This window comes from Psittacula echo (genome assembly GCF_963264785.1).
Source record: "Psittacula echo genome assembly, chromosome: 2".
NCBI lineage: Eukaryota > Metazoa > Chordata > Aves > Psittaciformes > Psittacidae > Psittacula > Psittacula echo.
This window is the reverse complement of record NC_137737.1, coordinates 39,020,496-39,039,276: the sequence shown is the minus strand read 5'-3', so window position 1 is coordinate 39,039,276 and position 18,781 is coordinate 39,020,496. Positions and strand designations below refer to the sequence as shown.

At 39.5% G+C, this 18,781-nt stretch overlaps 1 pseudogene across 1 annotated transcript; it reads right to left on the bottom strand.

The window, feature by feature from the left end:
• Positions 1 to 6,632: 6,632 nt before the first annotated feature.
• On the bottom strand, positions 6,633 to 18,406 carry LOC308216910 (macrophage mannose receptor 1-like; annotated as a pseudogene). The gene is made up of 7 exons: positions 18,374 to 18,406; positions 12,308 to 12,437; positions 11,313 to 11,463; positions 9,977 to 10,164; positions 8,636 to 8,763; positions 7,388 to 7,475; positions 6,633 to 6,782 (listed from the first exon to the last, which is right to left on the bottom strand). The product of its transcript is annotated as a macrophage mannose receptor 1-like (transcript).
• Between the last annotated feature and the right edge of the window lie 375 nt (positions 18,407 to 18,781).

Here is an 18,781-nt window from a genome sequence, read left to right as displayed (position 1 = left end):
TTACTTACCAAAATCTGACACTGATTGATGGCTTGGCTTCATGAACGAAGATTTGGGAAGGGCATTACCTACACTTACTACCAGCACGATGACTAAGGGCAAGTGGAATAGGCAAATTTGATTGGAGAAAAGCTGCATAGGCAATCAGGAAGATTCCAAACAGGACTGTCATCTCCGGAATCAAGCTCGAGTGACCCAAGGCCTGAACCGCCCCCAGGCAAGGCTGGGTCTGCAGCTTCCAATGCACCTTGTCACCTGCCGTTTCGACCCTCTCCTGTCGCTACAGGGCTTTGCAAGTGTGAGTAAACCCTTCCAGCCTGCGCAATGGATTTTTTAGGCGAGGCGCAGCGTGCACAGAACTGGCCCCGCCCTTTACACCTGAGGTTTATCTGCCACAGCCTAGATAGCTAGGAGGGTGACAGCAAAGTCCTCAGGTCGTAGGTTTTGTACGACTGTCCTCTTACAAGGCTAGACTAGCTCCATCAGCCCCGGTTTGAAGATAGGAGTTTTCCTTCTCCTGTGAGGATAGCATGTCTTCGCTAACGAAGATTTGGAAAGGGTTTTACCCTTGCATTCTGAACAAGACTGTCATCTCCTGGGTCGATCTCGAGTGATCAATGACGCAATAGCACAACATCAAGCATCTAGGTGGGATTCTGACTTAGAGGTGTTCAGTCATAAGCCCACCAGTGGCTCCTCAGCCAAGAGAACGCTCCAGGGGTCTGAACCTGCGGTTCCTCTCGTACTGAGCAGGATTACTATTGCAACAACACAACATCAGTAGGGTAAAACTAACCTGTCTCACGACTATCTAATCCCAGCTCACGTTCCCTATTAGTGGATGAACAATCCAACGCTTGGTGAATTCTGCTTCACAATGATAGGAAGAGCCAACATCGAAGGATCAAAAGGCAACGCTGCTATGAACGCTTGGCCGCCACAAGCCAGTTATCCCTGTGGTAACTTTTCTGACACCTCCTGCTTAAAACCCAAAAAGCCAGAAGGATCAAAATCTGACATTATCACACAGTTTTCAGGATTATTCATAAAATTGGGTTCTTTTGAAGCCCAGGCAACATAATTCACTGAAGTCCCAGCCAGCCAGCTGAAAGAAACAAGGAGGTTCCACTTAAACTTGAGAAGAAACTTCTTCTCAGTGAGGGTGACAGAACACTGGAACAGGCTGCCCAGGGGGGTTGTGGAGTCTCCTTCTCTGGAGACATTCAAAACCCGCCTGGACACATTCCTGTGTAACCTTATCTAGGTGTTCCTGCTCTGGCAGGGGGATTGGACTAGATGATCTTTTGAGGTCCCTTCCAATCTCTAACATACTGTGATACTGTGACAATGGCTGCCGAACAGATCTCTAGCAGTCATTTTGTTACAAGGTCTGTTGAGGCAAGGGGGTAAGAAGGCATTAGCAGTGATGAGAGGGCAATGGCTCTTCATATACTGGAGAGAAAATGTCCACAACATTACTGCTGCTTCTCATATGTTTAGTACTATCACATCCAAGTCCCACCAGCATTCCATTTTGCCAGAGGTGGGATAAAAAATGCCATCCTCAAAGGGAAGGCTTTTTATGGTCTTGACAAGACTGAAACCTCAAATTCTCACCAATGCACAAATTTCCCTTTCATCCCAGAATGATGTCCTCCTGGAAGCCTTCTACAAATACATTTCTAAAACAACTTCCCTACCAGCAATTTCAGAAAGCTATTGGGTGAGATGTTGTTTACACTTCTTGCTTCAAGCTCATATGACTTGGCATTAGTCTGATTAAACCCTCAGCAACCCAGCCACAGTCCAGGAGGGTTATGAGGGGCAGTCAACATGGCTTTACCAAGGGGAAGTCATGCTTGACCAACCTCAGCCTTTTATGAGGAAATAACACAGTGGATGGATGATGGCAGAGCGGTGGATGTGGTCTACCTTAACTTCAGCAAAGCATTTGACACAGTCTCCCACAGCATCCTCATAGCTAAATTGAGGAAGTGTGGCCTGGATGATCAGGTAGTGAGATGGACTGCGAACTGGCTGAAGGACAGAAGCCAGAGAGTTGTAGTCTATGGGGCGGAGTCTAGTTGGAGGCCTGTATCTAGTGGAGTGCCTCAAGGGTCAGTATTGGGACCAGTATTATTTAATATATTCATCAATGATTTAGATGAGGGAATTGAGTGTACTGTCAGCAAGTTTGCTGATGACACTAAGCTGGGAGGAGTGGCTGACACGCCAGAAGGCTGTGCTGCCATCCAGTGAGACCTGGACAGGCTGGAGAGTTGGGCAGGGAGAAACATGATGAAATATAACAAGGGAAAGTGTAGAGTCCTGCATCTGGGCAGGAACAACCCCAGGTTCCAGTATAGGTTGGGGAACGACCTGTTAGAGAGCAGTGTAGGGGAGAGGGACCTGGGGCTCCTAGTGGACGGCAGGATGACCATGAGCCAACACTGTGCCCTTGTGGCCAGGAAGGCCAATGGCATCCTGGGGTGTATTAGAAGGGGGGTGGTCAGTAGGTCGAGAGAGGTCCTCCTTCCCCTCTACTCTGCCCTGGTGAGACCGCATCTGGAATATTGTGTCCAGTTCTGGCCCCTCAGTTCAAGAAGGACAGGGACCTGCTGGAGAGAGTCCAGCGTAGGGCAACTAAGATGATTAAGGGAGTGGAGCATCTCCCTTATGAGGAAAGGCAGAGGGAGCTGGATCTCTATAGTTTGGAGAAGAGGAGACTGAGGGGTGACCTTATTAGTGTATATAAATATATAAAGGGGGAGTGTCACGAGGATGGAGCCAGGCTCTTCTCAGTGACAAACAATGATAGGACAAGGGGTAATGGGTACAAACTGGAACACAAGAGGTTCCACTTAAACTTGAGAAGAAACTTCTTCTCAGCGAGGGTGACAGAACAGTGGAACAGGCTGCCCAGGGAGGTTGTGGAGTCTCCTTCTCTGGAGACATTCAAAACCCGCCTGAACACATTCCTATGTAACCTTATCTAGGTGTTCCTGCTCTGGCAGGGGGATTGGACTAGATGATCTTTCGAGGTCCCTTCCAATCTCTAACATACTGTGATACTGTGATACTGTGATACTGTGATACTGTGATACTGTGATACGTTGTATCAGAATCTTTCTCTCTAACCACTGGAGAACTGGTCAGAGTTAATCTCATTTTAAGGTTGATGTCTAAAGTAGATCAGCTGAATAACATCCTGAAATTAGCTGGTTCTCCTCAACTACATGTGAAGGGTTGCTTAGTTGTTTAAATCAGTTCTCTTAGTGTAAGACATTAAGTGAAATGTATCTTAGTCATGAACTTATACTGGTATTGCTTTTCCAGATTTGCAAGGAAAACACATTGCTCTCCTTAACTATAGAAGAATTTAACATTTCTGATCTGAGGCTTCTCCTGAAAACTATCCAGAAGTCAGTTGCACAAGTTATTAACTTGTGAAATGAAAGCACACACGAATGCTGTCATAGAGCAAAGTGAAATTATCATTATTTGTTATCAGTTACCAATTTTCCTTTACTCACCTGAATTTCTTACCAAAGCTGACAACCAAGCCAATTAAATGTGATTCCACTTGGACTTCTGAGGTAAACTAAACCAAAAGTGATGAACAGTTAAACTCTAAACAATTCCTCAACAGCAAGCAAAAATCTGGAAGCCCATTAACCATCCCTGTGACTTTTTTTATTCTGTTGGGGGTGGAGGAGTGGGGGTAATGCTTTTTGTGGTTTGGTTTCGGTTGTTTTTTTTCCCCAGTATTAGAGTCTCAGGCAGGTTCAGACCCAGATTTCAAGCAGTCACAGGGATATGGGAAACATGAGGAAAACTACACAAGAAAGCAATAATCACTGTGCTGAACACTATCTTAGAAGAGATCAGAAACCTGGGTCTGGAACTACCCCTTGCTGCACCTTTAACATTTGCGTGTCTTTTTCTTCTACCTATGAAAAGCAATAGTAATTTCTGTATAGGCCTTGGACAAAGATATTGCTATATACATAAGTAATGTAGGACAATATTTCAGGACTCCAGCCTAGCTAAATTCATATGCTGTTCTATCTATTTTATCAGCTGCTCTGCTTCAGAATTCAATTATAATTAATAGGCTTAGTGCTTACATATTTCCATAGAAATTGTCTTTCACTTTCATTCTCAATGACAACAAGATTTGCAAACTTCTTCTCACAAGTTCTCCATGCTTCTTCTACATGGACACGTTCTTTGCTGAAATAGTACTGCCTATCTTAATATATATTCCATCCATCATGGGTGGCTTGATATTCTAAAAGATAAAGAATATTACATTCATATCTGGTCTGTGCAAAGCCTGAAAACTATACAATAAACTTTTCTTTGAAAGAGGAAAAAAATCCTACCAAGTTTATAATTTGGTTCAGGTATTAGCAGTGTACCTAGAAAATAAAAGATCATCATGAGCAACATCCTAAATACAGAAAAAATCCAGAGAGGTTTGCTTTATGTAGTTGCAAATTTTTTGTATAATACAAAAGGGGAAAAAAATAAAAAGAACTATGAATTATTTAATGTATTTTCAAGATTTTAGAGCAAATACCACTGGATTAAATAAAAAAAAAAATATACATACTTTAGAAATAATTTTCTAGTGAAAAATATGTATCTTTACATATATGTATATCCAACAGCGCTGTATTAAACAATCCAGGATGTGCAGTAAACGCTTTGTAGAAGAAGCATACATCAATTTGAAAATTTATTTAGTATTTTTACTTTGCATGCTATTGTTAATGTTTTATATTCATAAGAATAGAGCCAAACAACATAATCCAGCCAATATAGTAAATCCTCAGGTTTACTTACATAGTAGTAAACTATTCACAAGTACTGAAAACTTAATGCTGGTATTTTATTAATACCGCACCTAATTTCCTGTGTCTAGATCCATTCCTCCTATCCTGATGGCTTGAGCTTTACTAGGAAAATCTGGTTTTAAGAGTCCTGGAGAGCTAGTAGATACCAAACCCAAGCTTCTGATTACAGGATGGACCAGGAGGAAGTAATTAACCTGTTGTGATTCCTAGAGCCACCTCAAAGGTAGTTCTGCTTTCATTTGGATGCCTGTTATCCTGTTCTTCACAAAGGCTAATAATTCTGTTCTTTTGCCATTTCTTCTGTGATTTGGTGGAACAAGAACAGTTTAGATGGGAAATAAGAAAACAAATGAAAAAATGATTAGAATTCCTCAGTTCGGAGCTTTTAAACATTTTCTTCTTAAGTACTGAGTGAAGAATAGATCTAAAATAATTCATCTGTCTTCATGATGAATTTACATTCTTAATCTCATTTTTATTTTACTTTTTAATTCTAACATAATGTTCCTGTTTTTCAAAAAAATGGAGTATCTAAAGTAAACGTGTCTTAAGCGAGCATGTGGGAATTAACACTCACGATGATCATATAATATAGAATCACAATAGCAAGGTCTATTTTTTACTTTTGAAAGGTCACCTAGGATCAAGATTAACTGATCAGAGTCTTTATGTTGTGGTTTCTTGAGTAATCCCACCAAGAGCAGAGAGCCACATCTGCACAAAGCAGCAGTGCTCAGCATACCAGAAAGGGCTGCACAGGATGTACTGCTTCAAATACTGGTACACAAAAGTCATTGTTTTGATGGTGCATTTGTATGACTAATCTACCCACAAGGGAACAATTATTCTTCCTTTTCTCTTAAGCAAGTTTTCCATGTTAGCATGGTGCCTTATTCAAAGGAAACTGTTGGCAGAGTAATCAAATATTACAAATACTCACTACTTTTTTAGGCAACTGCTTCTCCCTTCCCTTCCCAATTGTGCCTCACATCCTACTAGTTCCCTGTGTTCGTCCAACTTTCTTTTAATTTCAAGAAGCTTTTAAGGATCTCCATGAAGATGCACACAAGTACTCAGTTTACAACCAGGAAGCAGGGATATAAAAACTGAGTAAGCAAGGCAAGTTTCTCTTATTATTGGCTACCACCTGGGGTCCTTAGCCCATGAAGACCCTGTTTCCTTCTGGCAGGCACCCCAACACATGTTCATCTGGTCTATTTTGTGCCCTGGCATCAGGTGCAGGAGGCCTAGTGTTAGGGTCTGTCTTCCCAGGCAAAGCTAGTGGATGCGGGAGTCCTTCAAGGGTACACCAGTCTCTACTTTTGACCTCTTTTTCAGAATTCCCGGTTCCTATAGCAACTGGTCGCTTGCTTTGGTTCTCACTATTCATTTCACAGTAGGAAACAAAGCTTTTTTCTCTTTTGTACAGAGAATTCTGGTGTCCTGCATCTTTGGCTTTCCTGGGTAAGCCTGAAGTAGATGATAGAAATACAGAGGGGAGATAAAAAGAGAGGAGATAAGGACTGCCTTGTAAATTTATTCAAGTCATTGAAGGAAGAGATAAAGCCAGAAATATATAAGGATATCTTTAAGCTTCTTCATTTGAGTACAATTGAAATATCTCAATTTATTCCTCTTGCTTTATGTGTTCCCTTCACTGCAACTGATTTTAAAATGAACAATTCCCAATATCTTTCTTCCTTTCAATTTGTTTAAATCCATACAATATGGTTTTGAACATGAGTTTATTGCTTCAATTAAATGAGGAAGTCATTATACTTTTTTTGTTTCACAAATCCAATTAAGTAAATGTTCACAGCGCAAATCATTCCAGCACATTTTGAGTGATTTATTAAACATAACACAGTCTTCAATTTCTTCGTAGTTGTTGGGTTCATCTTCATCCTAGTTCTCATAAATTACCTATGTTGGAAATATATCTCAATTACTATGTGGTTAGAACTGAGTAGAAGTAATTGAGATTGCCATTGTAACACGGCTTCTCCTCAGGATCTCATCATCTCAGGTACCTAGTTTATAGAATCAATAGGAGTTCAGATAGGGCTGAGAGGGCTGTGAAAGTCATGCTGATCAGCTTACTTTCCCTATCAATCCCAGGAGAAGGTGTAAAAATTACACACTATAGAAAAACATGTGTCTGATGAAGGGAAAACTGATGGATGGAGGGAGTCTTGTTTATCTTACTTTGTGAAAGATGGCAACCTGCCTTCTCTGTTCTGACATACAGCAGTGCCCAGCTGGAGATGCTATGAAGATCTAAGAGCATGGTCCGTGAAAGACGGGGTATAACATAGTACCAGGAATGAAACAGAACCAATTTTGTACTTCCTTTATTGTGTTAAGACAATGGCATCACTGAACACTGCAGTTGTTCAGCTGATATAGATAAAGGGCTGCCATGCACTGCTGAAGGTTTAAAAGAGATTGGGAAAAGGGCATAAAAATATGAAAATCTATATATTCTAAAGGACATAAAGTCAAATAATATCCAGCAAATAAGTACTCACAGAGGAACCATCAATCCAGGCAAATCCTTCATCAGCATTTAAGAGAAATAAACTGATTCAGAAAGCCTGAGTGTGCAGTCCTTTATCCCTAAAATAAATTATACACTATAGCTACATGAGTGTAGAAAGAAGGACCATGATATAAATGTTGGAAAGCATAGAAACATGCTGCTTTCTGTCACATTTGAGTTGGGAGCTGCTCCTGCATTGTTGGCCCATAGCCAGTCTCACCACCTGCACTTTGTCAAGGGATTTCATGGAGCTCTGTTTTGAGACAAGACTTGCTGTACTTGAATGGAACTTAAAGGACGAGTGATGTAGCACAGAACTACCTCAGGCTTCCATCCTTGTGGGTGCTTCTTGACATTTTCTATGTAGTTTATTTAATAGTTCATGCTATTTATCTTGTTGTACCTATGGACCAGATGAAATAGTCCTATTTCATTCACTTCATAACATAAAGATTTCCCTTCACAATGATTTCATAGTCCAAAGCAAAGAGACTTAACAAACAAGTAAAAACAGCTTCAGTGTCTCACAATACTGAAAAAATAATAAAATGAAGGGTGAGGTCAAGAAAACTGTTCTTTTTGATAATTTTACATCTATTTGAGAAATTAAACCTAGATATATGACTAAGTGAAGCAGTTTTAGTTAAATAGCTATATATTATGTATCATTGAGATGTCTTGACATTACAGAATACAGAATGTAGTAGTCTAATTTTGGGGGAAAATAATAGCATAATTTCCTTATTGTGGGAAAAACATGGCATCCACAGTACTAACAAAAAATAAAACAAATTTCTCTTTGATTTCAGGAGTCTTCAGTTTATAGTCATAAAATTTTTACATTGGATTTTGGTTTACATTACATGCTAACACAGGGGCTTTTTTTAATGCATTGGTTAAAATTTAATTGCAACAGCTCAAAAAGGCATAGTTAGAGGTGAACATTTTATTGCCTTCCTTTCAAGAGTGTTCCTAACATGTACAAAGTTGGTAAGAGCTGGAGGACAAACAGGATAAAACCAGGGATAAAAATTTCAAAACTATCAAGGCCTTTTTGAAGTATTCACGATTTTTTTCTAAAGCGTTGTTTCAGGGTGATATTTCCAAGTGAAAAATTTCAATTTTAATTTAAAGTTTCATTTTGTTTATTCACTCACTTGCCCAGTTCCACATATGTTTCGAAGAAATTCTTACGTAACATAGCCTGAACATGAAAAAGAATTGTACAAGTACTTACAATGCTAATTGCCATAATAAAATTTGATCCTCTCTCAAGTTGATTGTCACCAGATTTCTTCCTATTTCTCTACAGAGTTTTTCAGCCTCAAACCAAGGCTTCTTTTGATTTCCCTCTCTCACAGAAAAATATTGAGAAAATAAAAGGAATAGATTACTAAATGTGTAAATTTTGGTACATATTAATACATGTAATTATGTAATTAAAATCAGTATCACTTTAGCACCTCTTTATTCTCTCAAGATCTATAATATTAAACACAAGGACAAAAGTTATCACAATAGAGTATAGGGAATAAAAAAATAATTCATAACATAATTGGAACTTTGACCACTGAAAGGCTCAAAGAAAGATAGAACAGCTCAGTTGTGGTATTTTGCAGCAGAAAGTAGGAGATTTTTGAGAAATGGACAGTAGAGGGAACTCAATAGGTTGCAACAGAAAAGATAGTATGGATAGTGAAAGCTGTTTGGCAAGGTGCTCACCCTGACTGAGGAAGAGATTTTTATATGGTGGTTCAAGCATACAAATATCTCCACTTTGTATTATGAAGTACATGTGTTCTTGAAGTAAGGAACTGGATCCTTGACGTTCTGGTGAAAGGATGATCAATAACTTGGTTATTGGAAGAACCAATAATGTTAGTTACAATAATTGTGTGACACAGAAGTTGAGACGCTTATAAATACAGGGCTAGAAACATCTCTGGCCTCCCAACAGGCAGAAAGTCTCAAGAAAGAAAGAGAGAGATTTTTGTAAAGACCTGAAGTGCATTGCTGCATCCTCACTTTTAACTTGATCTATTTTGCCTCTTCTTTCTTCTTTTTTTTTTTTTCTCTTCAGAAAGGAGACTAAAGGCATTTTTAGCTAAGTCAAGAGAATGCCCAAACTTTTACTTGCTGAAGAGTCACCAATGTCAAACTAAACTTGGATCTAAAAGTATCACTAAAAGTATCACAAGCTATGTGAGAAAAGGTTGGTGGAGGGCCGGGTTTCCACGATTTTTCTCCTAGAAATATAGTCTTGTGCAAATGAAAGCTATGCTTTTCTGAAGTCCCAAATTCCTGGAAGCAAATAAATTAGGTGAGGCTCTCTCCTGGCATTTAAATAGAAGAAAGCATATTCCTAGGACTCTGTTTTCATTTTTTCAGGTTTTCTGTTGTTGACTCTCATTATATTCACTGCATTTTCTCATGAGGTTTTTTGCCCTTGAATACTATAAAGAAGATCATTTCCAAAAGCTGACCCAGCACCTTGTCCCTGACTACTGTTGGTGGTCAGGGCACTGATCTCTGGGCTGCCCCGTGCTCAGGCTCACAGTGAAGGTAGACACATATTTACTTTGAAGCATGAGTCTGTCTGGGCAGCTCCATCCCAGCCTTCAGCACAGGCAGCTGCAGAGACCCGTACTGTCGGAGCAGGAGGCAGCACTCCTGCTGCCTGCTGTTTGCAAAGATAATTTGCTGTCTTCTCACAGCTAACAGCATCCCATTATCCAGCTGCAATTCCAGTTCCCATGGCAACACAGCCTTACTCTTTTCCTTTGCGATATGGAAAAGAAATGAGTAAAACCAAAGTCTTAATTTCTGTATGAGAAATGAGACCTTTGCTTTTATTCATGGAAAATTATGAAAAAGAAAATGCAGATCATGCAGATTAAAAGCCATTCTGGATATAAAATTATTTTTAATGCTTCCCACCAGAGCCCAGATATAGGCCAATGAGTCTCACAGACACATATTTGCCAAAACCAGAGATTTTCAGCTTTAGAATACAAATCTTCCTTATCTTGCCACCTCAGGGAAATCACAGGGAAATAGCACTTGATTTTATTTACATATGTAACAGATGGCCTGAAAACTACTTAGGGGTTTTGAACATCCAGGTACTCATATTTCAAGAAGGCTGATATCAAGTGCAACAAGTTTGTTTTAAGGCATAACTAGCTAATATTATGCTTTAATGCATACGTACATACATACATACTTTTCTACATGGAAGAGTTTCCATATAGATGCTAATCAGTTTTGCTGAAATGCACATGCAAAACAACTGGATGTTCACTGCTGATTTCTCAATATACGCTTTGTGGGTTAAAATAATCCTTTTTTTTCCTCAATCTGATGAGTTGTTGTTAACTGGTGTTAAAAATTTTGGGAAAAAAATAGAGCTCATGTGTAGTTTCTTGCTACTCGTGTGGTGAGGGACGGAAGTACCAGTTCCCTCCGAACTAGGGCTGAGATATAGAGCATTCATGGAATGCGGGTCAACAACAATTTATTGTGCAGTTACAATCCTTATATTTGCCACCCAAGCACCTCCCCAGAGTCAGCTGGTTCCTGTCCCTCCTAGCAGCTTCCCGTCACATCACGTGATCTTCCGTGTGCCAATCCCTACACTCATGGACATTGTTAACTCCTGTGCAGTATCGCCTTCAGTCTGTCCTACAAAAAAATCTGTTTCTGTACAACTTTGCAGGAGGTCGACTTACACAACACCTGACACTCAGCTGTGACAGTGCTTGTTGCACTGGAATCAAACACAAGGTCTGACGGTGTTGGCCACCTGCAACTACAAGCACAAAAGGAAGTGTTTATTCTTATTTCTAACACTAGGGAATGAAAGCAAAGGCTACATGAATTGCAGCTACATCCTATCACAAGGGTTGAGCCTGTACAGAGCTTACCTGGCATTGCTGTGTTCCAGTGTGTGAAGAGAGGAATTTCACCACTGGTCCACCTGAAACTCCCTCGTTCTTCTGCATTGGAGAGACTGATCCAGAAATATTTATCAGACCTCAGCCCCATCAGACTGATCAGAAAGGCTTGCTAATTTCTGAAGTGGAAAAGAATGTTCTTTCATGACTTATTACCTTGCAATACTAATCTAAGTGGTGCAAATAGAGGTATCATTATTGTGCTAGTATGAGCCCTAGGAAATTGTAAGTGAAACCTCAGCAGTCTTTCAAGTGTGGTCAAAAGAATTTGGTGAGGGACAACTTTCTCCTTTCCACCCAGTTCTGTGAAATGTCACAAGAAACGACTCACATGGGCTTCTACTTGTATTCTATTATTTTCCTTGTCTTTCCAGATCTTTGAGGTGCCTCAAACAGACCACCAAGTCAGGACCAAATTGTCAGCTTTGGTAGCCACCACCTCTGAAAGCAGTCATGCTCTTCAGAAGCCATGAAACTTGCAAAACCTGACTGAGGTATGATTAGGTTGGAGACAATACATTTGGCTGTAGTACAGTAGGTCCTGTGGAAGATTTGCTGTGTTTGTTTAGAATTTGGCTTAGAAGGTACCTTAGGAATATATTTCTGGTAAAGGTTTCCTATCATAAATAGGTTAAAATTGTAGCAACTACTTTGCAACAGAAAACAAAACAAAGGAAACCAACCAAACAAAAAAACATGCACCAAAACCAAACAATAAAAACTCACAAAAGTTGCTTTAATTAGGAATTGAAAGATAAGACAACACTCATGAACCTCCAGAATGGGAATAACAGATTAAGTAGAAAGCCCTAAAACAGAGTCTGTTTGGGCTTTTTTTTTCCCTGCATAGATGATTTATTTGGCTTACTACTACAATATTTTTAAAAAGACCTGATAAAGCACTTTAAAGAGTTCTAAAACAGGAAAGGTTTTGCAAGTTGGTTCATCAAAAGCACTGGTTTTGAAGTATATCTACTTTCCACAGTAGCTAGATAACTTTTGCTCTGTTCACGTCTTGTTTGCTTCTGAGAATGTCAGAAGTGCAGAACCCACCAAGTAACAGTGGAAACCATATCTTTTCCAACCCTGTGACAAATACAAGGTTATGTGAAATTGAAAGATATTTCAATACAGAAATTAGCTCTGCTCTTTTGTGTATAAATACTTGATGTTAAATTTGTCGCAGCTAAGCTAAAAAAGATGGGACTGGGCTGACCTCTTAATACATTAAAGGTGTGCTTTTTTGCTGTTTGCTCCTACAGAAGTCCTTTTTTGTTTAAAGGATGGCATTGAGATTGTTGTTTCCATCTCTTGCAGGTGTATATGACTTTTCAAAACTGCTATTTGCTAGTGCTTTTCAGACTGGGATTGCGAAAACTGCACCAGAATGAGCCAGTGATTCATCCGGGAGGGAGCTGGAGCTCCAGCCTTCCAGAGCTGTGGGATCTGACGTAATGAAATGTAAAAATCTTGCAATATGGAAATCAAATCACGCACAAGCACAGCTCCCTAAAGCTGCCCCTGCCTAAGTGCAATGTCTGAGGAGACTTTATGAGCCAAGAGGAATCCAGTCAGTGGTTGTTAGTGGGGAAAGTAGGAGTATCAGTAGAACACCCCTGCTTCTTCCTGCTCTCAGAGAAATCTGTGCTGACCAATAAGATTTCCTGAAAAGGTCAGTTCTGGAAAAAAATTCTTGATTGGAAAAATAAGCCAACTCAGAACATCCGTAGGAACAGGGTACAGAAAATCTGTTCCTTTCCTGTTTTGAAATTATTTTCTTTCCTTTATAATTTTTATATAGAATCATAGAATCATAGAATAGTTAGGGTTGGAAAGGACCTTAAGATCATCTAGTTCCAACCCCCCTGCCATGGACAGGGACACCTCACACTAAACCATGCCACCCAAGGCTCTGCCCAACCTGGCCTTGGACACCGCCAGGGATGGAGCATTCACAACTTCCTTGAGCAACCCATTCCAGTGCCTCACCAACCTTGAAGTAAAGAACTTTTTCCTTATATCCAACCTAAACTTCCCCTGTTTAAGTTTTAACCCATTACCCCTTGTCCTGTCACTACAGTCCCTGATGAAGAGTCCCTCCCCAGCATCCTTGTAGGCCCCCTTCAGATACTGGAAGGCTGCTATGAGGTCTCCATGCAGCCTTCTCTTCTCCAGGCTGAACAGCCCCAACTTTCTCAGCCTGTCTCCATACGGGAGGTGCTCCAGCCCCCTGATCATCCTCGTGGCCCTCCTCTGGACTTGTTCCAACAGTTCCATGTCCTTTTTATGTTGAGGACACCAGAACTGCACACAATACTCCAAGTGAGGCCTCACAAGAGCAGAGGGGCAGGATCACCTCACAATACAGGCCTACATATATACTCACTGTAACCAAGCTGTGACACTAGAAAGCCATATTTAGCAACATTGTGGACACTTGCCAAATCTCCATCTTGCTTCTTACATGAAGTCAGAGCATCTTTCCATATTCTAGGCTCCTACTGAATGCTGTAGCAGTGACCTGCGCGTGGCCACCAACTGTTTGTGTACTCGTTAGCTCTCAATTCCTTTAAAATCAAAGTGCAATTTTTCAGAGCAATTTTGTGGGAGGAAAATAAAGGACACTAGAATGAGATCCCTTGAGCATTCTTTACAAAAGTGGGACTATGTGAATAAACATAAAGCTGTAGTTAGAAATGCAAAATACATTCAAATGAAAAACAAATATCATTAAGGCACAGTATGTTAAATATGCAAATAGAATTATGTCTCCTTAAGCAAAGAATCATTGAAAAATGCCTACACTCTGTCAGAAATGCAATTTGAAATAATGTTCTGGGACAGAAGAGAGACTCGAGAAGACATCAGTCTTTGCCCTCTTTGTCCCCCAGAGCAGTTCAGTCAGTGTGCCTGTGCCATGGTCTCTCATTCTGCCTGTGGCGGCTAACATTAGGCTTTGCTTTCTGTTCCATGTCTTCTTAAAGACTCACATTATTTTCAGATATGGAAAAGTGTGAAGTAATTCCTTGGAAACTGCAGGTTAGTAAGCACTGCAAATTAGCCCAGAGCTGGAAATCTCCTCTTCATATTAACTCAGTAGCTTTTTTATTACTTGTATCCTTAAATATCTTTAAAAGCTTACCTTAAGCTTGCTTTTAAAATAGAATCCTGCATTTTTTGTTAAGGTTAATGCTGGAATAAAGATTCTCTGAAATTATTTCTCTACTTTAATATAACCACCTCTTTAAAAGCAGCTTTTGTACGATTCCAAGATGACAGCCTCCAGCAGATCCCTCCTGTCTGTGGGATCTGCTGACATGGGATCCCTCATGTCTGTGGCATGTTAATAGCCATGTTGTTGTCATCAAAGCTATAGGTCAGGATGGCCCATGACTGAAATGTAGCCTGTATCAATACTGCTGCTTCTTCTGCTCTGCTTGTATTGCATTGCATACTATTGTCACCAGAGGAGTATTTTTTTCTTGAATATTAAAGTAACTGCAATTGCTCATTTGGAGCAAATGAGAGTAAGATTTCTAATGCATTTATGCAAATTTGATTGTGGGTGCTGGTTACCATGACAGAGCAGCTTCTATCTGTCCTGCAAGAATGAATAATAGTGATGGAAAAACATAATAATATTATCCTATGAATGTCAATTACACAATGGGAGGACAAAACCAATACACAAAGTCTGAATGAGCATGTGTAGCTGTGTTTTTCAAAGGCTACTAACATCTTGGTTGAAAAATAATGTTTTATGTCTTTTACAATTTTCAGATCTTTACAGATTGTTCTTTCTAGAAGTCGAAGAAAAATCTTTCTTTTTATTTAATTAACCCACCTTTGGGTATGATGCAAGATGTGGAACTGAGGCTTTTCTTTTTACAGAGATAACTAAGTATCTGATTACATGCTTGGTTTTCCCATTTAACATTCTTTCTGGATTTCATCACTCCACAGATTTTCCCAGGGAGTAGGAAACTACTTCCTTTGAGTAAGAGAGAAAATAGGAAATCACAGCAAAATTAAATAAAAAAGATTAACAAAGCCATCATATTATCAGTAGAAACATCAACTTATTCTGATTTATGCAATACTAGATATGAAGAAACCCTCCCCTACAGCATAAATGCTGCTGTAGTTTGTTGCATGCTGGTTTTGGTCTATGCTTTGAGAGTGAAGTAATGACCTACCATTGGCTTTGTATCAGGATATTGCTGAGAAATTTCTAGTTCTTTTCTTGATATCCTGGTGCTCACAGATAGAACAGCTAGAACTTGACCATGTCACAAACTTCCAAGCTTTAAAAATAATGAGTTTTAAGTTCTATTATCCCCCCGGTATATCTCAAGATTTTGATAGTTTTTCTCCTTTCTTTGCAGTGTGTAAAAAACCTCTGTAAACAGCAAAGGAAGATTCCTGATATAGAATTTTTGGAAACATGAAGCATATTTTAATTATTCCTTTACTATCCTGTAACTTTTCTGAAACAGGAGATGGCTTGAAATACTCAGGGCACAAAACAAACACAGGACCAGAAGAACAACAAGCAAAAGAATTCCCTATGTGTTAGCAGCACCACAAACCCACCTCTGTCTCCCTTCCTTGAGATGGCTCAGTGAAAATTTGCGTAAACCATTGAGGAATTACAAGCTGGCTCTTTAAGCCTCTCAATAATATTTAGAATTTCTCCACACAGCATAGTGCCATTCTTTTCTAAATATTTTGCTACCATTGGAAGATTTCGTTTATATTCATACTCTTGGACAATATGGTTTGGAAAAATTCTGATCTCTGATCTGTGGGTTTAGAGATCACTCCAAATGATACTCTGCTTTCATAAACAAGATCTTTGCTTAGAGAAGAAAATAGAAGAACCTGCCATAGCTGATAGCCACAGCGAACTTCGTAATTTGGAACTGTAATTCTTAAAATAACAACCTAGATCTTCAAAATGGCCTTTCCTGAAATAAAAGTAGCTATGCCAGTCTTGTTAGTTGGTGTCTTATCAGAATCCATTCAAAGATTACAAAATAGATACAGTTCTTACCTGGAGCCCAGTTTAAATATCTGAAAGGGCTGCCATTGGCCCATTGCCATCCACTGTTGAAATTTAAAGTGTTCAATCCAACCCAGAATGAAAGACTGAAATTTTTAGTTAGCTCTAATTTAGAGAAAAAAAAAGGATAAAAAATAAGTTCCATCTCCCTATTCTCATTCTTAGCAAGTTTTTCTGAAAGAAATTAAATTAAAAGTAAGAAATTTATATTTCTTAGTTTAAACCAGCCCCAGACCACTAATTTCCTTTTTACTGAGTTGCACAGGTTGGAGATTAAAATAGGTAAATGAATAAATATTGATTTAGCAGAGATCTCAGTAGTTAAAAGGGCAAATTAACATCATATTTCACTACTTAAATAGGAGTTTACTTCTCTCATTTTGTTTCATTACAACATAAGAGATGTAAAACATACCTTATTTTCATAAGGGAATTGTACTAAAATATTTCTGCAACGTCTCTCATGGAGTAAACACATCAAAAAGACAAAGGCAGTATGCCAGTCAGTTGCTGCCAGATATTTTCAATGTGATTGGCTTCAAAGCCTCCTTCACACCATTTATGATGAAACTGGTACCATAATACTTATATTTGAAATCCACTGGAGTTATTTGGAGTTTATATATGTCAATGTACCCATATTAGGACCAATAGAGCCATCTTCATACATTCCCCTAGAATGATTAATAACCTTTGAAACATAAATGAAAAAGGTAACTTTGACCACAGGCTTGCTCAGGAATGAGTGCACCAGCACAAAGTCAAGTAGAGGAAACCCTCCCCCTGGGACAGGCTAGGTAGGATGTGGCCATTTTATCCACATAAAGGTTTAGGACCAACCCTTCATATAAAACCACCAGCTACTAGAAGGGTATTTCAGACCATCCCTCTTTTGGCAGCTGTTGAACCAGCCCTGACACCCTGTCTTCTTTACTGAGACAGAAGACAATGCAGTCAATTTCATAGTCTAAAGCCCTAGGGAACCATATTTTAAGGTCTTGCTCTCTATCATTTTACCTCCTGTATACGCTTGCTCATGAATCACTGTGATGCTTAGTAGTTCTGCATTTTGCTGTTGAGAGCTTTTCCTTGCTTGGTGCCATGTTAGAGCTAATTCTGAGTTTATCTGATAGTGAATGCCAGTTGAAACATCTTCTGTCCAAAATCTGTGTCATTTGGAAGAAGTGACACAGAACACTGCTGTTAGAGGACTGACATCACACCAACTAAAAGCAAATGATGTAATGAATCAAAGTCTCTAAAAATTAACTCCCACAGGTTGAGATAAGAACAGTCCAGTAACTAAGGGATAACACAAACCACTACTGCTGCCACCAATAATAATAATGATAAGGGAAATAACAAGAGAAGAGAATACAACTGCTCACCACCCACTGACCAATACCCAGCCTGACCAAGCAGTGGTCTAGCCCTTCTGGGTAACTGCCCCCAGTTTATATACTGGGCATGACGTGCTGTGGTATGGAATACCTCTTTGGTTAGTTTGGGTCAGGTGTCCTGTCTCCGCTTCCTCCCAGCTTCCCCTCCTCCCTGGCAGAGCATGAGACTCACAAAGTCCTTGGTCAGAGTAAACATTACTTAGCAACAACTGAAAACATCGGTGTTATCAGTGCTGTTCCCAGGCTGAAAGTCAAAAACACAGCACTGCACCAGCCACCAAGAAGGAGAAAAATGACTGCTACTGCTGAACCCAGGACGCATGGATGTAACAACTGTTACAATACTTAGTTCCTTGAAAAGTCATAAGTTTGCACAAGTATTTGACTGACGCCATACTAATGTACATTTTATGTATTCCAAAGGTTTCTGCAAGTCTCTTTCTCAACCTAGGGTGCATACATACAGGGTGTAATACTTCCAGACACGAGGTGGATGGCTGTAACAGTTACTAGTACATAGATCTGCTCTGTCATTAAGGGCTGAGTCATTAAGGACCTACCTTTGAGTTTTTTTCAGATAAATCCTTTATCATAAGAGCAATCAGTGTTGCCCCAAAAACCAGACAGTGCAACACAGTTGATCTGTTGCAACTGCTTTGATTTCAACACAGTGATGCTCCATACTGAACTCTCTCTCATCCCAGTTGATAAAGTCCAGTGCCGTATTATCTAGTCACAACCACGGGCCTAAAGAGCAACAGCATACTTGCCTAAAGAGTAAAAAAAAATTAAAATCTATCTATCTCATGGATATTTTTACTCCCTAGCTCAGCAAATTGCTTAAAAAATGTAACAATAACTCATTCTTCAGCAGAAGATCGTGGGTTTTGGTTTGGTTTTTTTTTTGAAAAAATATCTGTCCTCAATTTTCTCATTTTTCAATCAAATATTGAATGCAAGACATTACC